Here is a 24,560-nt window from a genome sequence, read left to right on the forward strand (position 1 = left end):
GACCATAGGAAATCATTTGGCACATTTATTTTCATACATTTAGTCCTTTGTAGGGTATGTATATTTTGCCCTGAGTGAAGCTCAGTTATCGCTCAGAAAATGTATGGCCAACAGAAAAGGTCATAAATAAAGGTCATCATTGAAGCCAGCTCAGCTGCTCAGCGGTTAACTTCAGAGTGTAATTAAAGTTTGAGACAGTTATATCGCAGTCAGCAATATGAGTGGATAAGATTATTGAAATACTGTACTGCTGATATGTAAGTCCTAAGAATCCTACTGGACCGTTTTAGCCAACTGAAATGTGAGACAAATAAAAGCACTTCTAGAATCTTCAATAGGACATGGGTCGTTCCAGATCATGAGTCCCTTTTGGGTAGTGAAACTTGGCGAATGAAAACGTTTTATTTCACCTAATTTTAACATTCCGTCACAAAGAGAACATGTTCAACTTAATAAAACACATGTTTTCCCATCTCAAGAGGTTCAACTAAATAAATACTATAGTAAGAGACTCTTAAATAAGGTAACAGGGTGGACCTTAACAAGTTGGAGGTTTTCATCTGAAATCAGCCACGAATCCCCTCGTGACAAGCTTGCTGTGTGCAACAGGGAAGGGCAATTGAATGCAAGCTTCACAAAAATGTGTTTATTGTTGAAACATTTCTAGCCTGTCTATCTAAGGGTAACGGGGTTGACGTGTTATGCTCGATCCATTCCGTTTTCCACCACAAAACACCAGAAAATGGCCAAAAAGAGAAGAACTAGCTCACCTGCTTTTACACAAAGATTTGACTATTAGATGTTCAATGTTTGCTTTGAAAAAAATAACAGATTCATGAATCACATGAAATAAATAATAATCTTCCAAAATGTATTTGTCAAAGCAACAAAACAACTAGCAATGATACAATTATGATGAAAACTTGGAGACATTTTGGGGTTAAGGAGGTTAAAATCTTCCTAGAAGTCACAGAGGGCACACATAGGGACATTCCAAAATGCATGAATTTTTGGCACTTTAGCAAGTCTTTATTTATATTAGAAATCAGAGCATTTCATTTAATATAACAGGCTTTTAAAAGCAATATTGGTGCACAATTTCTACTTAAAATGTCAAAGGGATGCTAAAGGGACTCATATCGACTGTCAAACTCGAGATAAATCCACTACATGACCAAAAGTATGTGGACACCTGCTCGTCGACCATCTCATTCCAAAATAACCGGCACTAATATGGAGTTGGTCTCCCCTTTGCTGCTATAACAGCCTCCACTCTTCTGAGAAGGCTTTCCACTAGATGTTGGAACATTGCTGCTGGGACTTGAAGTTGGGAGATTAGCCCTGGCTTGCAGTCGGCGTTCCAATTCATCCCTAAGGTGTTCGATGGGGTTGAGGTCAGGGCTCTGTGCAGGCCAGTCAAGTTCTTCCACACCCATCTCGACAATCCACTTCTGTATGGACCTTGCTTTGTGCACGGGGTCATTGTCATACTAAAACAGGAAAGGGCATTCCCCAAACTGTTGCCACAGCCCGAACCATGAAAAAGAGCCCCAGACCATTATTCCTCCTCCACCAAACTTTACAGTTGGCACTATGCATTCAGGCAGGTAGCGTTCTCCTGGACTCCTCCAAATCCAGATTTGTCCGTCAGACTGACAGATGGTGACGCGTGATTCAACACTCCAGAAAACGCTTTTCCTCCAATGGCGGCAATCTTTACACCACTCCAGCCGACGCTTGGCATTGTGCATGGTGATCTTAGGCTTGTGTGCGGCTACCATGGAAACCCATTTCATGACCTCCTGAAAAAAAGTTATTGTGCTGACGTTGCTTCCAGATGCAGATTGGAACTCGGTGGTGAGTGTTGCAACCGAGGACAGACTATTTTTACACGCTTCAGCACTCAGCAGTCTCATTCTGTGAGCTTGTGTGGCCTACCACTTTGCGGCTGAGCCGTTGTTGCTCCTAGACGTTTCCAATTCACAATAACTGCACTTGTTGACCTGGGCAGCTCTAGCAGGGGAGAAACTTTATGAACGGACTTGTTGGAAAGGTGGCATCCTATGACGGTGCCACGTTGAAAGTCACTGAGCTCTTCAGTAAGGCCATTCTACTGCCAATGTTTGTCTATGGAGATTGCATGGCTGTGTTCTCCTGTCAGCATTGGATGTGGCTGAAACAGCCGAATGCATTCATTTGAAAGGATGTCCACATACTTGTATGTATATATAATATATTATAATATATATATAATTTAACTACACATTAGATTTAACAGTTTTATGAGCTTTAATTGACAGCCTAAATGTTTATTTTCTAGCCTTTAAATATTAATTTAATATGGTTCCACCAGGGTGATAAATCAAACTGAGCAAAGCACGAGGTAACGGCCATCTACGTCACAAGCATGAGGTGAGGAGACAGTTCAGATGTGTTTACAAGCTAAATAATAGAAATAATAGGTGAACATATATATAAAGTTGTTGATGAGGATTAATGCCACTAAAATGGAACTAAATAAAGTCAGATTAGATTTAATGAAAACTATTTTAGTTGTAGTGGGGCAACATGGACTCACTCCATTACAGTATATGAGGTTCAGTAGAAGTATCATTGGGATAATTCAAACTTTTGATATTGTCATAATTATTAGTAATGACATCTCTCATTTATGTAAATTCAGAGACAAATATGACACTAAAAAGTAATGTAATGGGAGTGTGGTGTTCCTGGAAGTGGGAGGTGCTAGTGAGACACAGAAATAAACAGGTCTCTCATCCAATCCATGTCCTTTCCCAGAGTGGTCCATAATTAACTTTTGCTTGGTTAGCACTTCCAACCAGATATAAGGAGGCTGAGGCCCCAGCATCCATAAGTCAGATACCTTCTTCCTCTGTGGTAAGACCTCTCCACCTCCTAAGATGTTTACATTTGTCTCATTTTTGTACTCAGCATCTGACAGGTAGCTAACTGCACTGTTTCAATTGACTTCTGCATTTCTCTTGTAAGTTTCGACAATATGCAAACAAGTAGCATTTATTTAAAAATATGTATTTTTTTACTTTGTGTTTTACTTCAAATCTGTAACTTTCATTTACAGTCAAAAGTGGTGCTCCTGCACTTGAAAGGGTGTTCTAGAATGTAACAGGGTTTTCAGGGGTATTTATTTGAATTCCTAACAGACTGTGTAGTAAAGTGAGTTGCCACTAGGAAAATGAAAGTTACCAGTTGCACCTGTAATTAAATTGGACATAGCTGTAATGCCCCTTCAGGGCTAAATGATAAGGCTTTAGACTTGTGTGTTTTCACAATGCTCTAATGTGTCACAGGGTCCTCCAAGAAGTACACATTCATCTGTAGTAGGGGAAAAGAAGGTGAGACACGGTTTGTCTTCACATAAAAAGTGATGAGAATATTCTGTGAGAGATACCGCTCACCTAACTCTGTTGACTGGGGAGGAAGCACCACAGAGTCAATAATGTTTCTTGTTTCATCTCTTTCCTAGTTATCCGTCACCATGAGTACGGACGCTGAGATGCAAATCTACGGCAAGGCTGCCATATACCTCCGTAAATCTGAGAAGGAGAGGATGGAGGCACAAGCCGCACCCTTTGATTCAAAGAACGCCTGCTATGTGGCAGACAAGGTGGAGCTGTACCTTAAGGGTTTGGTCACTGCCAGGGCCGACGGGAAGTCTACTGTAACAGTCACGAAACCTGACGGCAGTAAGGAGGTAAGCCTGATCTGTAAAGTATTCAAATTCAAGTTTGTGCAATTACTCTAATTCTCCAATCAAGTAAATATACACATTGGCATTTGCTTTTTTCCAAACAGAATATAACCTTCAAACACATCATTTTTATTGCTGCTATTAAAAAATGACATGGAATGTCTTATGTTGACTAGTCAAGAATCACCAGATATGTGTCAGTGGGTGATAACAAAGTAGTGGATTAATGTGGATATACATTTTGTTACTGATTAAACTTGTATTTAATGAGCAAAAAGCATTCAGTCGTGTCCACTTTGATCTGCGTGTAATCTAGATTTCTGACTGTTTCAGGAAGGAAAAGAGTTCAAAGATGCAGACATCTATGAGATGAACCCCCCTAAGTACGACAAGATTGAGGACATGGCCATGATGACCTACCTGAATGAAGCCTCTGTGTTGTATAACCTCAAAGAGCGTTATGCAGCATGGATGATCTATGTAAGAAACCTGCACATACAAACACACACATACATTACTACACACAAATGAAAGGTAGAAACCAAAACATATCAATACAGTAGACCCACATCAGTAAACCAAAGTACACCCACATCCTCACATAAATCCAGGTAAAAGTACATCTGACTTTACTAATCCACAAATGTAATTATGCTTTCATCCAGACCTACTCTGGGCTCTTCTGTGCCACGGTGAACCCCTACAAGTGGCTCCCTGTGTACGACGAAGAGGTTGTCAACGCCTACAGAGGGAAGAAGAGAGTGGAGGCTCCACCCCATATCTTCTCCGTCTCTGACAACGCCTTTCAGTTCATGATGATTGGTACGAGCTCTCATGGATGGAGGAATGGATGGATGGTTGTGATGGATGGATGGATGGATGGATAGTTGTGATGGATGGATGGATAGTTGTGATGGATGGATGGATAGTTGTGATGGATGGATGGATAGTTGTGATAAGTGTATATGGATCTTAAAGTCCATAAGTGCTGATGGATGGATGCATCAATGGAAGTTAAAATATACTTCAGACTTCAACTGTTTTCTAACAGTTTGCTGGGAATATCTAATTTTAACAACGCTTTCACTACAATGTCTGATTCACTTGAATGGAATATTTTCCTAAAAACATTTTTTGATGGTGCTATGAATTAAATCATGTCCCCATAATGTTGTTTGAGTATGATAAGCAATGTGTTTTTTGGTTCCAGATAAGGAGAACCAGTCCATTCTGATTACGTAAGTTGTTTACTAAAATGTCACTTGAGAAAGTGTTTCTATTGTAATAAGTTGTGTCACTTGGAGTGATGAAATACATGACATTATGAATAGATTAGAGCATTAGGCTATGTGTAATAACAAGTCAATGAGTGGAAATATTTGTAACTACGGTGTAATTTTAATGCTATTTCTTAGTGAAAGCAAATTTTTATCTCAAACATGTAACTAAAACCCCTCTTTCTCTGTCATATAAACCAGTGGAGAATCCGGTGCAGGAAAGACTGTCAACACCAAGCGTGTCATCCAGTACTTTGCCACCATTGCAGTGTCTGGTGGCAAGAAGGAAGCAGACCCCAACAAAATGCAGGTAGGTTGTGCTTATGTTTGCCTTTTAATCACATTTCAGTTTGGTTTTCTGAGCAAACTTTTTTTCCAGCTGTGATTCATGTTTCAAGAAATTTGTTCAAGCAATCGAGCGAAAACAAACTTGAACACTTTTCCAGTTTCTGAGCAACTTGTGTTTGTCTCAATCAGGGGTCTCTTGAGGATCAGATCATTGCAGCTAACCCTCTGCTGGAGTCTTACGGTAATGCCAAGACAGTGAGGAACGACAACTCGTCTCGCTTTGTAAGTATGAAGGCCACACTGTGGAAGTTACCTTATATTGGAAAAATGTATTTCAGTAGTTCCCTATTGTTATATCAACATCTGTCCAACAAACTGTAACATTTAAAGGTGTCTATCAAAGTAAAATGTTAGATTAATTTGTTGGCCTATTTCTAACCCCCATGCTCTACTACAGGGTAAATTCATCAGGATTCACTTCCAAGCTGGTAAACTGGCTAAAGCTGACATTGAAACCTGTGAGTTGGTTTTGATTGTTTCTCAATGCTTTCCTAAATTCAAATACTTTTTGGGGGAGATTATATCATTAAATGTTATCTCATGTTCTCTCTCTCTTTCTCACTCTCCTTGTGTCACTAAAACTTTCTCTCTCAGACCTGCTGGAGAAGTCCAGAGTGTCCTTCCAGCTGCCCGATGAGAGAGGCTACCACATCTTCTTCCAGATGATGACAGGCCACAAACCTGAGATAGTTGGTACGACAAAGTAGAGGTTCAGGGGAAATTATTCCCACCCCCATCTATGGAATATATAAAAAATATTCATAATACACAGTAATAATACTATTACAATGAGTACATCCAAGGTAACAAGGCATCTAGACATTTGGAAGGTCTTTGGGAAAAATCTATCAAGTAATGCACTGTGATGCACTAGTCCACAAGTCTCAGTCTCCTCTTTTGATGCTATTTATTATATACTACATGTATTATTGAGTCCATCTACTGAGTAAAGGAGGGAGAGATACTGTAAAGGTAGGACAGCAGAATTCTAAGAGATTTAACTGACAAGCCGTTGTCCATTGTTCACAGAAATGACGCTCATCACCACCAACCCCTACGACTTCCCCATGTGCAGCCAGGGACAGATCACTGTGGCCAGCATCAATGACAATGAAGAGCTGGATGCCACAGATGTGAGTCAAACAAAGGGTTAACCAAACTCTAGATATGGAATGGATAGGACCACCACACACACTGAATGCACTGTGAAATTATAAGTTGGTAGCAGCTGAGAATTTATGATTTTTTATTTACAATTTAGTCATTTAGGAGACCCCATTATCTAGAGCGACTTACTGTAAGTGAGTGCATACATTTTCATAAAAAATCCCCCGTGGGATTTGAACCCACACCCCTGGCGTAGCAAGTGTCCTGCTCTACCAACCGAGCTACACGGGGCAAATGACTTGTGTTAGTTAGGCATGTGCCTCAAGCCACTCTTCATAACTTCCCATTTCGCCATGTAAGGCATCCATACAAGAGTTAAGTGCCTTGTGGAACTGTGTAAAACTCCTTTTGTGTTTCCATCACTAATGTGTTGGCACAGAGTAATATCTATTCATCCCATTCCTTCTGGAGTGAGCCCAGAACTGTAGTGTAACTGAGCAAACTACAGTTCAGTTCATCTCTGTGGTACTTCCTCTTTAATATCAGGATGCCATTACAATCCTGGGCTTCACTAATGAGGAGAAGGTTGGCATCTACAAGCTGACAGGAGCTGTATTGCACCATGGAAACTTGAAATTCAAGCAGAAGCAGCGTGAGGAGCAGGCTGAGCCAGACGGCACAGAGGGTGAGTTCCACTCATAGATATACAATATGTAGAGCATTAGTCCCAGTCCCCAACATAGAAATTGAACACCTAAGACAGACAGTGCCACATGAAAGTCAGGCAGGAGATCATTTTTGGAGAACAAATTACAACCTCCAGAAATGTGGGTGAATCAAAACCTAACCCACAAAGAAGTTAACCAAACTATTTTGTCAGTGTGAAATCAGAAACAAGTGATCTTGTGTCCCTGAGTCTGTTGTTGTTGGTTCTCTCTCCAGTGGCTGATAAAATCGCCTACCTGCTGGGCCTGAACTCAGCTGAGATGTTGAAGGCTATGTGCTACCCCAGAGTGAAGGTCGGCAACGAGTATGTGACCAAGGGACAGACTGTGGCTCAGGTAAGACTGCAAAACACAGCATCTACCATTTTCTGAGCACCATAATTATCTTGGGGACGAGTGCATTGCTTTTTAAAAATAGTGATGTTGTTTATCCCAAGGTCTTATCACCTTATCATCAGACACAGTCAATATCTCATGTATTAATTTGAGGTATTATCATTGCAGGTTAATAACTCAGTCAGTGCTCTGGCCAAGTCCATCTATGAGAGGATGTTCTTGTGGATGGTCATCCGTATCAATGAGATGTTGGACACCAAGAATCCAAGGCAGTTCTATATCGGTGTGCTTGACATTGCCGGGTTTGAGATCTTTGATGTGAGTATGAGACCAGAACAAGACACTTAGATGTGATTGAGATGGATTACAGTCTTGTATGATGAAATTATCCCTTTTAAAACTCCATCAACAGTACAACAGCATGGAGCAGCTGTGCATCAACTTCACCAATGAGAAACTGCAACAGTTTTTCAACCACACCATGTTCGTCCTGGAGCAAGAGGAGTACAAGAAGGAGGGAATCGTCTGGGCCTTCATTGACTTTGGCATGGACTTGGCTGCCTGTATTGAGCTTATTGAGAAGGTAAGCTGTCTGTGAGGATTTTAATGGACCATTATAATGGACCTGAACAGCAAAGATCATAGTGAGCCCTGTGTGAGATATTATCACAGTGGTACAACGTATCTGACTGTTGAGAACTCAATATGTTTCCTATTATGTTCCCCGAAATTAATCTAATCCTATAATAGCATGTTCACCAAATGAATAAACGTGATCGTAAATGGAAATATCACTAATTTGATATACATCTCTTTTCGTAAAGCCATTGGGCATCTTCTCCATCCTTGAAGAGGAGTGCATGTTCCCCAAGTCTTCAGACACTACCTTCAAGGACAAGCTGTACGCCCAGCATCTTGGCAAAACAAAGTCCTTTGAGAAGCCCAAGCCTGCCAAAGGCAAGCAAGAAGCCCACTTCTCCCTGGTGCACTACGCCGGAACTGTGGACTACAACATCACTGGCTGGCTGGAGAAGAACAAGGATCCCCTGAATGACTCAGTTTGTCAGCTGTATGGGAAGTCCCCAGTCAAAATTCTGGCTGCCCTGTATCCCCCTCCCCCTCCTGAGGGTAAGACTAGCATCACGTCACAATATTTAACTAAATACTAGTTATAACTCAGACCCAAATGTTCTTTAAAGCCTTTCAATGTATCACAATTTCTCAGGGTTTATCTCTGGGATGATTTCATCATACACTCAGTTAATTTAATAAAACAATAGCTGTTATTTTACACAATCTCACTGGCAGCATTTGCCTCTAGATACGTGTGAAGTTAACCAGAGATTCTCTGGTTTATAATTAGTGTGCTTGCTGAAGACAAGACCACTCTAGATTTCTTACATACTCTTATTGTTATTCTATTTCTTCCACCCGCTCTAGGAAATGTACTTTTCTAGTTATCTTTTACTTTTCCCCATTTTAACAGATAAAGCCAAGAAAGGAGGCAAGAAGAAGGGTGGTTCCATGCAGACAGTGTCCTCCCAGTTCAGGGTGAGCTTTTGAAATGTGTATATTCAGTCCATCAAAAGGTGCATTGATTATCATGAATGATGTCTGAGAAAATGGGTTGTAACCCTTTTACAGGAGAACTTACATAAGCTGATGACCAACTTGAGGAGCACTCATCCTCACTTTGTGCGCTGCCTGATCCCCAATGAGTCAAAGACTCCAGGTACAAGAAATATTGAGTTAAATATGTCATCTTATCAGTACAGTACCAGTAACCTTAACAATCCCAATCTTTAACCTGTTTATGAGTACTAAAAGAGACTTGTTTTGTTTTACCAGGTCTGATGGAGAACTTCCTGGTTATCCACCAGCTCAGGTGTAATGGTGTACTGGAGGGTATCAGGATCTGCAGAAAGGGCTTCCCCAGCAGAATCCTCTATGCTGACTTCAAGCAGAGGTACACACACACACACACACACACACACACACACACACACACACACACACACACACACACACACACACACACACACACACACACACACACACACACACACACACACACACACACGATTGGCACTCTTGATAAAGATGAGCAGAAAAGACTGTATCAAATAACACTGATACTGAGCTATATTGTATGGTCAAACATTTCTGAAAATTATATTATTTTATACTCAGAGAAAGAGATTTTGTTCAACAATTCACATTTTATTTTAAGATAGGGTTCATCATGATTGGCACCCCTGTTTTCAATACGAGGACAATGGCACTGAGTCTTTTTCTAGAATGTTGTATGAGACTGGAGATCACAATGGGAGGGATCTCCTTACCATACTTACCCCCCCCCCCCCCCCCAGCCTCCTAGCTGAGGCAACCAGGTTTTTGGCTAAAATGTCATGGTACTGGGTAAAGTTCATGATGCCGTTGACCTTAACGAGGGACCCCGGATCAGTTGACGTAAAGGAGCCCCATAACATCAAAGCTCCACCATCATATTTTACAGTAGGTATGGGGTTATTTTCTTCATACACATTTTTTCCGAAGCCAAAAAGCATTTTTACCGGACAATATAGCTCAGTATTTGTGTTATTCCTTTTAGACAGTCTATTTTGTTCATCTTTATCAAGGGTGCCGATCATTATGAACCTCACTGTCTAACCAACCAACATATTACAACTTGACATGTTAAAAATGTCTCCTCTTTCAGGTACAAAGTACTGAATGCCAGTGTCATCCCTGAGGGCCAGTTCATGGACAACAAGAAGGCTTCTGAGAAGCTGCTTGGGTCCATTGATGTGAATCACGAGGATTACAAGTTTGGACACACCAAGGTCAGTCAAAAAACCCCAGTAAAAGCTGACAACAAAACACAACTTGAATAATAATTTAAACCCGTACCATATAAAATCTCTCCAGTTGATCTATCCATCCTTTTGTTCTTTCTTCTTCATTTAACTAATGGAAAAGGTGGAAAAACCTTTGTAGTGTTTTTCTTCAAAGTCATTCATCACAAGTATAGAAGAGAAACTAAACTCATTATCTTATTAGAGTGGTATGGCTGCAGTTATCTGTATCTGTGTACATTATTAATCTACAACTGTACAATAACTAACAACTTAGAAACAACTTTATCCAATGGTATGTTTCTAACCGTTGCAAAGTTCATGTTGTTTAAATCATTCTAGTGGTGTTGTTCCCCTCTTTTGATTCAACCCTTTCTATCTGTCACCATCTGTGGTTCCATTGACCATGTTAACCTGTGTCTCAGGTGTTCTTCAAAGCCGGTCTGCTGGGTGTCCTGGAGGAGATGAGAGATGAGAAGCTGGCCACTCTGGTCGGCATGGTCCAGGCTCTCAGCCGTGGATTCCTCATGAGGAGAGAGTTTAGCAAGATGATGGAGAGGAGGTGAGGAATAGTAGACATCTTGGCAAAGCTTTCTGTCAACCACCTGTATCTAATGCATTATGATTACATACTGTATATGCTGTGAGTTGTTCAGAATGAGAAAGTACATCTTATAATGGTCTACTAAAGCTTTTGGGTTAATTCATTTAGTCCAGAAATGGATGTAGCAACTAAGGATTCTAGCTTTATAGCTGGAGTTTAGGATTGGGCTGTTCAATTGTCATTTAAATGTGTGGTATTTACCCATTTATTCTTGAAGAGTATAAAATGTCTCATGAGCTTTGCATGACTGTCAGTCCTTGCATCTAGACCGCTGCCTATGAATTTAAGGAGGGGTGTCACGCCCTGGCCTTAGTATTCTTTGTTTCCTTTATTATTTTAGTTAGGTCAGGGTGTGACATGGGGAATGTATGTGTTTTTGTATTGTCTAGGGCACAGGTGTCAAACTCATTCCACGGGGGGCCGAGTGTCTGCGGGTTTTCGCTCCTCCCTTGTACTTGATTGATGAATTAACATCACTAATTAGTTAGGAACTCCCCACACCTGGTTGTCTAGGGCTTTATTGAAAGGAAAAACCAAAAACCTGCAGACACTAGGCCCTCCGTGGAATGAGTTTGACACCCCTGGTCTAGGGTGGTTGTATGGTTTAGGGGGTTAAGTAGAGTAGATGGGTTTGTGTTTAGTGTAGGTGTCTAGCTGTGTCTATGGTTGCCTGAATGGTTCTCAATCAGAGACAGATGTCATTAATTGTCTCTGATTGGGAGCCATATTTAAGACAGCCATAGGCACTAGGTTAATGTGGGTAATTGTCTATGTTGAACGTAAGTAGCTTGTGTGTGCACTTTCGTTTATAGCTTCTTTGTCGTTTTGTTTAGTTTGTATTTAGTGTTCGTTTCGTGTTTTTCCCTTCTCTAAAATAAAAGAGAATGTATTTTGCACACGCTGCGCCTTGGTCCTCTCTCTCTCCGCAAGACGATCGTGACAGAATTACCCACCAGAATCGGACCAAGCTGCGTGTAAAGCAGCAACAGGAGCAATACACAAAGGATTCATGGACATGGGAGGAGATACTGGATGGAAAGGGTCCTTGGGCACAACCGGGAGAATATCGCCTCCCTCGTGAAGAGCTGGAGGCAGCTAAAGCCGAGAGGAGGCGATATGAGGAGGCAGCACGGAAGCAAGGCTGGAAGCCCGCGAGTACAACCCAAACATTTCTTGGGGGGGGGCTAAAAGGGAGTGTGGCGAAGTCAGGTAGGAGACCTGCGCATACTCCCTGTACTTACCGTGGAGAGCGAGAGTACGGGCAGACACCGTGTTACGCAGTAGAGCGCATGGTGTCTCCTGTACGTGTTCATAGCCCGGTGCGGGTTATTCCACCTCCCCGCACTGGCAGGGCTAGATTGAGGATTGAGCCGGATGTGATGAAGCCGGCCCAACGCATCTGGCCACCAGTGCGTCTCCTCGGGCCGGCTTACATGGCACCAGCCTTACGCATGGTGTCCCCGGTTCGCCTACATAGCCCGGTGCGGGTTATTCCACCTCCCCGCACTGGTCGGGCGACGGGGAGCATACAACCAGGTAAGGTTGGGCAGGCTCAGTGCTCAAGGGAGCCAGTACGCCTGCACGGTCCGGTATTTCCGGCGCCAGCTCCCCGCCCCAGCCCAGTACCACCAGTGCCTACACCACGCACCAGGCTTCCAGTGTGTCTCCAGAGCCCTGTTCCTCCTCCACGCACTCGCCCTATGGTGCGTGTCTCCAGCCCGGTACCACCAGTTCCGGCACCACGCACCAAGCCTCCTGTGCGTCTCCTGAGTCCTGTGTGTCCTGTTGCTGCTCCCCGCACTAGCCCTGAGATGCGTGTCCCCAGCCCGGTACCACCAGTTCCGGCACCACGCACTAGGCCTAATGTGCGTCTCCAGGGTCCAGTATGCCCTGTTCCTTCTCCCCGCACTAGCCTTCAGGTGCGTGTCCCCAGCCCGGTACCACCAGTTCCGGCACCACGCACCAGGCCTACAGTGCGCCTCAGCCGGCCAGAGTCTGCCGTCTGCCCAGCGGCGCCTGAACTGCCCGTCTGCCCAGCCCCATCTGAGCCATCCATCTGCCCAGCGCCATCTGAGCCATCCGTCTGCCCAGCGCCATCTGAGCCATCCGTCTGCCCAGCGCCATCTGAGCCATCCGTCTGCCCAGCGCCATCTGAGCCATCCGTCTGTCCCGAGCCATTAGAGCCGCCCGTCTGTCCCGAGCCATTAGAGCCGCCCGTCTGTCCCGAGCCGTTCGTCAGTCAGGAGCCGTCAGAGCCGCCAACCAGCCAGGATCTGCCAAAGCCGCCAACCAGCCAGGATCTGCCAGAGCCGCCAACCAGCCAGGATCTGCCAGAGCCGCCAACCAGCCAGGATCTGCCAGAGCCGCCAACCAGCCAGGATCTGCCAGAGCCGCCAACCAGCCAGGATCTGCCAGAGCCGCCAACCAGCCAGGATCTGCCAGAGCCGCCAACCAGCCAGGATCTGCCAGAGCCGCCAACCAGCCAGGATCTGCCAGAGCCGCCAACCAGCCAGGATCTGCCAGAGCCGCCAACCAGCCAGGATCTGCCAGAGCCGCCAACCAGCCATGAGCAGCCAGATCCGCCAGTCAGCCATGAGCAGCCAGATCCGCCAGCCAGCCATGAGCAGCCAGATCCGCCAGCCAGCCATGAGCAGCCAGATCCGCCAGCCAGCCATGAGCAGCCAGATCCGTCAGCCAGCCATGAGCAGCCAGATCCGTCAGCCAGCCATGAGCAGCCAGATCCGTCAGCCAGCCATGAGCTGCCGTCCCTCAGTCCGGAGCTGCCGTCCCTCAGTCCGGAGCTGCCGTCCCTCAGTCCGGAGCTGCCCTCCAGTCATGAGCTGCCTTCCAGTCATGAGCTGCCTTCCAGTCATGAGCTGCCTTCCAGTCATGAGCTACCCCTCAGTCCGGAGCTACCCCTCAGTCCGGAGCTACCCCTCAGTCCGGAGCTACCCCTCAGTCCGGAGCTACCCCTCAGTCCGGAGCTACCCCTCAGTCCGGAGCTACCCCTCCGTCCGGTGGCGCCCTCTGGGATGGTCTTCAGTCCGGGACTTGCTACAAGGGTCGCCGCTCCAGAGGCGCCACCAAAGCGGGTATCGACAATGGTGGAGTGGGGGCCTCGTCCCGCGCCCGAGCCGCCGCCATGATGGGGGCCACCCCGGACCCTCCCCTTCTGTTTCAGGTTCTGCGGCCGGAGTCCGCACCTTTGGGGGGGGGGTACTGTCACGCCCTGGCCTTAGTATTCTTTGTTTCCTTTATTATTTTAGTTAGGTCAGGGTGTGACATGGGGAATGTATGTGTTTTTGTATTGTCTAGGGTGGTTGTATGGTTTAGGGGGTTAAGTAGAGTAGATGGGTTTGTGTTTAGTGTAGGTGTCTAGCTGTGTCTATGGTTGCCTGAATGGTTCTCAATCAGAGACAGATGTCATTAATTGTCTCTGATTGGGAGCCATATTTAAGACAGCCATAGGCACTAGGTTAATGTGGGTAATTGTCTATGTTGAACGTAAGTAGCTTGTGTGTGCACTTTCGTTTATAGCTTCACGGTTGTTTTGTTTAGTTTGTATTTAGTGTTCGTTTCGTGTTTTTCCCTTCTCTAAAATAAAAGAGAATGTATTTTGCACACGCTGCGCCTTGGTCCTCTCTCTCTCCGCAAGACGATCGTGACAAGGGGTTACATTTCCCTAGCCCCCTTCCTCAGCTGTAAACAAACAGTGGTGGGTGTTCCATTTTGTTATTATTCGACGCCCAGAATGTAGCTTTATGAAACATATGAAACTAGTCATTTCATGTATTTTCAACCCCAAAATTAAACGTGATGACGTTGAAACAACCTGAATTTAAAAAAAGTTATCAATGTAGGAATTGTGTTTTTTTCACTCCACTTTTAACCTAAATCCAATAACATGGTGACATTTTTGTTGTTTTCCCGTTAGACCAAATGTAAATCAAAAATAGACGTTGAACTGGGATGTCACTCACCATGCCACTATATCCTTTCTGTTGAACAGAGAGTCCATCTTCGCCATCCAGTACAACATCCGCTCATTCATGAATGTCAAAACCTGGCCATGGATGAAGTTGTACTTCAAGATCAAGCCCCTGCTGCAGAGCGCTGAGACTGAGAAGGAGCTGGCCAACATGAAGGAGAACTATGAGAAGATGAAGACAGACCTGGCCAAGGCTCTGTCCACGAAGAAGCAAATGGAGGAGAAGTTGGTGGCCCTGACGCAGGAGAAGAATGACCTGGCGCTCCAAGTCGCATCTGTGAGACAGCAACAAGCTTCATAAGGGCACATTTACATAGACATGAATAAACACACACATATAAACACACTGTAAAGGATGTGGCTAACTCACACATTTTTATTACCCATGTTATATATTTCATGAATGTCTATTGATATACTCTGACCCTCAATACACAAAGTGAGGCCTCTGATTTTGTTTCTCCTGTTCTGAAACCAGGAAGGAGAGAGTCTGAACGATTCTGAGGAAAGGTGCGAGGGGCTCATCAAGAGCAAGATCCAGCAGGAGGCCAAACTCAAAGAGACGACCGAGAGGCTGGAGGATGAGGAGGAGATCAATGCTGAGTTGACTGCCAAGAAGAGGAAGCTGGAGGATGAGTGCTCTGAGCTGAAGAAGGACATTGATGACCTGGAGCTCACCCTGGCCAAAGTGGAGAAGGAGAAGCACGCCACTGAAAACAAGGTCTTGTGTCTTACCATAGACAGTCTAACCAAACAATAATCCAAACATTAATCAACTCAGAACATAGCTTAACAGAAATGGAATTCAAGTTGTGTTATGGGTGCAGGAACAATTATGACACAATAGTGGAATTTCAGTTGTGGGGTACTCCCCACATTCATTGCATGTTCTGCTCCCCCTCATTTATGACTTCCATTCAGTACACTGGCATGGTAAACACTGCCATCTAGTGTTGAATCTATAGTGCAGACATTGTTTCACACATTTCTAAGCTAAATGAAATGAATGCAATATATAACAAACTAAATCTCCCCTTTATGGTGAAGTATAATTATGTTGTGGCCATTTACAGGTTAAAAACCTGACAGAGGAGATGGCGTCTATGGATGAGAGTGTTGCCAAGCTGACCAAGGAGAAGAAAGCCCTCCAAGAGGCCCACCAGCAGACACTGGATGACCTGCAGGCAGAGGAGGACAAAGTCAACACTCTGACCAAGGCCAAGACCAAGCTGGAACAGCAAGTGGACGACGTGAGTGGAGTTTGACATTTTGGCCATGATAGTATGTAAGATGATATTATCTTCAGTTGTTTAGATTTGAACAATATATGTGTTTTTATCTCATAGCTTGAGGGTTCTCTGGAGCAAGAGAAGAAGCTCCGTATGGACCTTGAGAGATCCAAGAGAAAGCTGGAGGGAGATCTGAAACTGGCCCAGGAGTCCATAATGGACCTGGAGAATGACAAGCAGCAAGCTGATGAGAAAATCAAGAAGTAAACAAACAAATGACTACAGTATTACCTGCTATAATGGTTGTTCTTGACTAATACTTGTTATTATGAATTAGCACTTGCATGTGATTCTTAAAAGCAAAGTGAATGGTATGATCCTCTCCCTTTACACTATCAAACAAAAACTAACTCTGCAATCGGTGTATTTGTGTTTCTCAGGAAGGAGTTTGAGACCACCCAGCTCCTCAGCAAGGTTGAGGATGAGCAGTCTCTGGGAGCTCAGCTGCAGAAGAAGATCAAGGAACTCCAGGTACAGTACAGGATATAAGCTCCAGTACAGAAAAGCACAGACTTGAATCATTTCCTGAACAACATTTTTCTGGTAGGACATTTTTCCCAGTGGCTTCTGATGGCTGATAAGTTTGGAAGATGGTGCTTCTTATTGGTGATTCTAAACGTTGTAAAGATGGTGGTGCTTACCATTGTGGGTTGGCTCCTGCATGGGACACTGTCTACTGAATATATTCGTGTAACTGGCTTTTATTAAACACATTTATGCAAAATATACATACTATTATTATTTTGTGAGGTTCAATTGTTTCAAACTGTATTGTAGTGTTCATCCCCCTGCTCCTGCCCCCTGTTCTAGGCCCGTATTGAGGAGCTGGAGGAGGAAATTGAGGCTGAGCGTGCTGCCAGGGCTAAGGTTGAGAAGCAGAGGGCCGATCTCTCCAGGGAACTTGAGGAGATCAGCGAGAGGCTGGAGGAGGCCGGAGGCGCCACTGCTGCTCAGATTGAGATGAACAAGAAGCGTGAGGCTGAGTTCCAGAAGCTGCGTCGTGATCTTGAAGAGTCCACCCTGCAGCATGAGGCCACAGCCGCCGCTCTGCGCAAGAAGCAGGCCGACAGTGTGGCTGAGCTCGGGGAGCAGATCGACAACCTGCAGCGCGTCAAGCAGAAGCTGGAGAAGGAGAAGAGCGAGTACAAGATGGAGATTGATGACCTCTCTAGCAACATGGAGGCCGTCGCCAAGGCTAAGGTGAGTAGTGATGTTTTGGTTAAGCAGTGTTGAGGAGGGTCAACTACATTACCATTCCGGTGAACTGAAGTTGACAGGAGTCCCATATATAACGTAATGATGGTACATGTTTCACTAACAGGGCAATCTGGAGAAGATGTGCCGTACTCTTGAGGACCAGCTGAGTGAGCTCAAGACTAAGAATGATGAGAATGTTCGCCAGGTCAACGACATCAGCGGACAGAGAGCCAGACTCCTGACAGAAAATGGTACCTTCAACAATGATCAACAACCCAATGCTTTCCTTCAGTAGAACACAACATGTATTAGGGGCTATATCCACATAGCTTCTACTGAACTATTCACCACCTAACATTGCCCTACGATTCCTCAAAATACATTTTCAATCTCAGACAACAGAGACCCTATTAACAAGATGTTCCTCTGTCCCTGCAGGTGAGTTTAGTCGCCAGCTGGAGGAGAAGGAAGCTCTGGTGTCTCAGCTGACCAGAGGCAAACAGGCCTTCACCCAGCAGGTGGAGGAGCTGAAGAGGGCGATTGAGGAGGAGGTCAAGGTAAGGGACCCAAAATGGACTCCACCGCCGACAGAGTTTAGAGCTATATCTTTATATAGACGGTGACTACGCCACCCTCAGAGATTCCTACTGTCTCTCCACCCTCAGAGATTCCTACTGTCTCTCCACCCTCAGAGACTGCTACTGTCTCTCCACCCTCAGAGACTCCTACTGTCTCACCACCCTCAGAGACATCCACTGTCTCACCACCCTCAGAGACATCCACTGTCTCACCACCCTCAGAGACATCCACTGTCTCACCACCCTCAGAGACATCCACTGTCTCACCACCCTCAGAGACATCCACTGTCTCACCACCTTCAGAGACATCCACTGTCTCACCACCTTCAGAGACATCCACTGTCTCACCACCCTCAGAGACATCCACTGTCTCACCACCCTCAGAGACATCCACTGTCTCACCACCCTCAGAGACATCCACTGTCTCACCACCCTCAGAGACATCCACTGTCTCACCACCCTCAGAGACATCCACTGTCTCACCACCCTCAGAGACATCCACTGTCTCACCACCCTCATAGACATCCACTGTCTCACCACCCTCATAGACATCCACTGTCTCACCACCCTCAGAGACATCCACTGTCTCACCACCTTCAGAGACATCCACTGTCTCACCACCCTCAGAGACATCCATTGTCTCACCACCCTCAGAGACATCCATTGTCTCACCACCCTCAGAGACTTCTACCATAATTTGTTTTATTATCTCTCATCTCTCTTTGTCTTTCTTTCTTTCTCACAGGCTAAAAACGCACTGGCCCACGGTGTCCAGTCTGCCCGCCATGACTGTGACCTCCTGAGGGAGCAGTTTGAGGAGGAGCAGGAGGCAAAGGCAGAGCTGCAACGCGGCATGTCCAAGGCCAACAGTGAGGTGGCTCAGTGGAGGACTAAGTATGAAACTGATGCTATCCAGCGCACAGAGGAGCTGGAGGAGGCCAAGTGAGTCACACACAACAGAAAAAAACTCAGATATGGTGAGAGTGGTAGGGGGCTCTGAGAAAATATTACATCAATATGTATTGTTTGTCCAAATTTTAAAAATTACACCACAAAACCACCCTCTGTTGTCCAATAGGAAGAAGCTGGCCCAGCGTCTGCAGGATGCTGAGGAGACCATTGAGGCGACCAACTCCAAGTGTGCCTCCCTGGAGAAGACCAAGCAGAGGCTGCAGGGAGAGGTGGAGGACCTCATGATTGATGTTGAGAGAGCCAACGCATTGGCCGCCACCTCGACAAGAAGCAGAGGAACTTTGACAAGGTGAAAATTAATAAACCTATATGTTTTATCAATTGTATAATTGTTGCATATTTCCTCATTTAAAATCTCTTCATCTTCGATTTCTAATGAAAATCCCATGGATTCTCCTAGGTTCTGGCAGAGTGGAAGCAGAAGTATGAGGAGGGCCAGGCTGAGCTGGAAGGAGCTCAGAAGGAGGCTCGCTCTATGAGCACTGAACTCTTCAAGATGAAGAACTCCTACGAGGAGGCTCTGGATCATCTGGAGACTCTGAAGAGAGAGAACAAGAACCTGCAACGTGAGCATTTGACAGCAGTTCTATTTGGCTCATGTTTGACTAGTGTTTAGAAAATGGAGGGAACTGCAATCATCAAAACTACTATTACACCATTTCAGAAATGTCATGTTCTGCATAATTTGTATATATTGTTTTACTTGTAGACAGTATTCCTTTGAATATTCCAAATGGTAGGCAATTATATTTGCAAGGTGCTATGAGGTAATGTTAATTAATGAAGTATTAATATGATTCAATGTCAAATTCGGCGCACTGGCATATCCACTGAAAATCCCCCAAGTCTAATCTTCTCGTGTGTGCAGAGGAGATCTCTGACCTGACTGAGCAGATCGGAGAGACTGGCAAGAGCATCCATGAGCTGGAGAAGGCTAAGAAGACCGTGGAGACAGAGAAGTCTGAGATCCAGACCGCTCTGGAGGAGGCTGAGGTACAAACTACAGCTGTTTGATGGGGAAAGCAGTGTTACACTAGCCAACGCCAGCTACAGTCTAATGATCCCTGTATTGGAGTTTATTGTAGTCATATATATTTAATTCCTACATCCAAATGTATTGAACACAATTGGCCTGACTGCTTCTGTTTGTCTAGGGCACACTGGAGCACGAGGAATCCAAGATTCTGCGTGTGCAGCTGGAGCTGAACCAGATCAAGGGTGAGGTGGACAGGAAGATCGCTGAGAAGGACGAGGAGATGGAGCAGATCAAGAGGAACAGCCAGAGGGTGGTTGACTCCATGCAGAGCACCCTGGACTCTGAGGTCAGGAGCAGGAATGATGCCCAGAGGGTGAAGAAGAAGATGGAGGGAGACCTGAACGAGATGGAGATCCAGCTGAGCCACTCCAACAGGCAGGCCGCTGAGGCCCAGAAACAGCTGAGGAACGTCCAGGGACAGCTCAAGGTAAAGGGACTGGGACAGCAGGCTCAAGAACCTGAACATGGAGAGGGATTTGTTTGTGAATCTGTAGAAAAGAATTGAACCGAGGATTTGAATAGAGTGGACAATGCACTGTAGAAAGTTAGGGATACTGGGTAAATTCTTCCCAATTAACATTTATATCACCCATCCTATCACCCCTATTTCCACAAGTCCTAATGAATGTATGTCCTTGTGAACCACAGGATGCCCAATTGCACCTTGATGATGCCGTCCGTGTCGCAGAGGACATGAAGGAGCAGGCAGCCATGGTGGAGCGTAGAAACGGTCTGATGGTGGCTGAGATCGAGGAGCTGAGAGTTGCTCTGGAGCAGACAGAGAGAGGCCGCAAAGTGGCTGAGACTGAGCTGGTAGACGCCAGCGAGCGCGTTGGACTGCTGCACTCCCAGGTATGGGTCAAAAGCCATTTCCAACCAAGCATACTGTTTAAACACACCTTGAATTCAACAATGCCTGCATTAAGAGTTTAATAATTCAGCCTTGTAAATTCTCTTTAGAGCTAAACAATCGTCTTGTTTCCTCCTTCAGAACACCAGCCTTCTGAACACCAAGAAGAAGCTGGAGACTGACCTGGTGCAGGTGCAGGGAGAGGTGGACGACATCGTCCAGGAGGCCAGGAATGCAGAGGAGAAGGCCAAGAAGGCTATCACTGATGTGAGTCCTTGAATTACATCATCTTGATTTGTACCTAAGGGCCAATGGTAGCTGGGCTGGTTAAAAACAACAAAGATCTCAGAGGGAACGTTATGATTTTTGCCAATTGGTCATTAATTAAACAAACTCCTTTTCCAGGCGGCCATGATGGCTGAGGAGCTGAAGAAGGAGCAGGACACCAGTTCTCACCTGGAGAGGATGAAGAAGAACCTGGAGATCACAGTCAAGGACCTGCAGCACCGCCTGGATGAGGCTGAGAATCTGGCCATGAAGGGAGGCAAGAAGCAGCTCCAGAAACTGGAGTCCAGGGTGAGTTACCAGCAGGGTGGATTTGGGGTTGGATTAAAAAACAGTTTGCTGGAAATGTATTTGATCATGTAAAATACACTGGAGCATTTTGTAATTACTTTTTCTCTCATTAACCCACCTTAATCAGGAGTTTCCAATGTCTTTGCATCAGGGACCCCTTCATAATATCATAACACAACTCTTACATTAGAGTGCGATATAAAAAGCATCCACGCAGTTTTACTATGACTTCAGCAGTGCATGTTCGGACTAATCAAGTCTTGGCCGCTGGAAAAGAACATTTGAAAGTCCGCTCTCTTGGCATCAGAGGGAATATTTTCCCGTTTTAAAGCATAAATTACAGTGCAATTATGTTCAAAACGAAAACATTGAAAATATGTCACACTTATGTTGTGGACTTGAGAAGAATTGGAGCCAAGACCTTCAAATAAAGTAAAGATATAAAAATGTATTTATCTAGTTGTTTCATTTAGGCTTGTAAAGTTCTTCTAAACTGCAATTTAAGTTAATAGATTCAATAATAATAATAATGATAATAATAATACAAATGTCTGATACATAAACACACATTGATCTAATTCATCTCATAGTAATATTTTATTTACATGTAGTCACTGTGTTTCATTTCTCTCTCTCTCTAGATCGCAAGCTACATGTCTTATTTACTCTGCTGCAAAAGGGCCGTTACTAGGGAAGCTAGTGTTGCTATGCGGGGCTACCAGCTAGAAGGCTAACGACTAAATAGCTTGTAGGCTACAGGATTTTCATAAGTTCATAAAAACATGAAAACATAACATCTTAACAAACATTACTCTCTAGAATATGGTGCTTTTCCACTCGCTTACTTAAAAATAAAGACATAAAATGTATTTATGTCGGTGCTTCTGTCTTGCTGTCGCAAACTCATTACATTCAAACAGGCCAGTGGCAGCCTCTGTTGGTCATACTGGTACTGCAACATGCACTGCTAAATGCACGACAAAATCGGTCAAATAAAAAAAAGAGTCCTATATATTATAACTACAAGAAGAATTGACCTTTAAAATGTATAATTGTCAGAATAATGTGCCGACCAATATCCCTGTGAGCCTCCCATGCCCATGTTGTACATCTAAGGGTTTAGAACATAAACAGTGGATTAATAATATTACATTGTATTGTATTGGACCTTCTATCTTGTTCCACAGATCCTTGGTAGTTTAAATCTGTTGTTGCTAGCAATATTCATGAACAAATTTAAGGGTAAATTCCACTTTGGGAACCACTTGGAAAAGTACATAATGAAAAGACAACAATTGTGCCTCCTTGACTGGGTAGAAGACTATACCTCTGTTTTACAAAGATTTGTTTCACCACCTCAAACAAATGCCTAAATGTATTTGTTCCACAAAGGTGCGTGAGCTCGAAACTGAGGTGGAGGCAGAGCAGAGAAGAGGTGTAGGACGCGGTCAAGGGAGTCCGGAAGTATGAGCGCAGAGTCAAGGAGCTCACTTACCAGGTAAGAGAAAGTGCATTCTTTATACACTTGACACTAACACAGACAGGTTTGTGTATAAAACTATACTGACAATGATTTTATCTTCTCCCACAGACTGAGGAGGATAAGAAGAACGTTAACAGACTTCAGGACCTGGTAGATAAGCTGCAGATGAAAGTGAAGGCCTACAAGAGGAATTCTGAGGAAGCAGTAAGTCACATACTGAGTCAAATACTCTGAATGCAGAAATTCAAAAAAATAAAATGTTTATCCCTAGTAAACATTACAATACTTAATATCCATACAATGTAGTTTGAAGTAAGTGTTGCTACAGCACACCAGTCAACAACGACAATTGATAGTGCAAGTAATTGCTGATGAAATTGTACACATTTCTGAGTGCCTCCTATGTGTTACCAACTTAAAGAAGAGAGTTTGAATATTAATTAGCTGGTCTAGTGATTGTGCTGGAGGCAGCGGTTTGATCCCCCGTTCTGGCACTCACTTTCTCTGCTCTATCATTTATCTCCCTGTATACATTGTTATCCTAAATCTGTCTTTTTTGTATTTAAAAAAAATATACCTTTAAAAAACAGAATATTAATTTGCTACATGAAGCTTCAAACTTTAAATGCTGATGTTCTGCTCTCCCTCTCTTCTCCTCACCCAGGAGGAAGCAGCCAATAGCCATATGTCTAAGTTCAGGAAGGTTCAGCATGAGCTGGAGGAGGCTGAGGAGCGTGCTGACATCGCTGAGACTCAGGTCAACAAGCTCAGAGCCAAGACACGTGACTCTGGAAAGGTACAGAACTGCTGCTAAACCTATCCCTGACTCATGTTCAGATATGACCACATCCAACACCACCTATGAGTCAGTCTTCTCAGAGGTCAACACAGACCTTTTACACTCAACTGTATTTAAGATCAGCACATTTCAGGAAGGGCAAAAAAAGAAAGGTTAATTCTGTTGGTACTTCAAAATTGAAAATCCAAGCTGAGCACTGAGCACTAATGCTTGATATATTATATTCTATCCATATATTTATCATGTTCATTATTATTACTGATCCATTATATTCTATCAATATATTTATCATGTTCATTATTATTACTGATACATTATATATTATTTATGTCTTCTTACAGGGAAAAGAAGTTGCTGAATAAAACAAGACCAAAGTATTGAAGATCAAAGTCTTACCATTTTCCTGTGTTGCATAAAATATGATTTTCAGGGTGAAATGTTGATCATTGATTAAAAACATGTAGATCTACATACACCTTCCTTTTGACTGTGGACTTATTACTCGCAAACAGATTTTTAATACACCATAAAAATAGTGTTCTTTAAATAATGGAGCAAATTTGGGATTCCCAAACAACAAAGCAGACACCCCAGCAAAGCGTAACTTTTATTGGTAAACATCTGAGGGGATGAGACTAGGGAAATGTAACCACTATCAAATTCTCAGACTGAGCTATGGATGTAAGGACTGACCATCCATACAGAAAAATTATAGTTTTAACTCTTTACACTCTTTACACTGGAATTGTAGGGATATTCTCAGAACTTATGTTTCTCAGAAACAACAAACAGAGTTTGCTTTTTTTTTCC

At 44.1% G+C, this 24,560-nt stretch overlaps 1 pseudogene; it reads left to right on the plus strand.

Moving 5' to 3' along the window:
* Nucleotides 1-3,509: 3,509 nt before the first annotated feature.
* LOC120043658 lies at nt 3,510-24,223 on the plus strand (annotated as a pseudogene).
* Nucleotides 24,224-24,560: the final 337 nt, after the last annotated feature.

The sequence above is a fragment of the Salvelinus namaycush genome, unplaced genomic scaffold, assembly GCF_016432855.1.
Source record: "Salvelinus namaycush isolate Seneca unplaced genomic scaffold, SaNama_1.0 Scaffold99, whole genome shotgun sequence".
Classification (NCBI taxonomy): domain Eukaryota; kingdom Metazoa; phylum Chordata; class Actinopteri; order Salmoniformes; family Salmonidae; genus Salvelinus; species Salvelinus namaycush.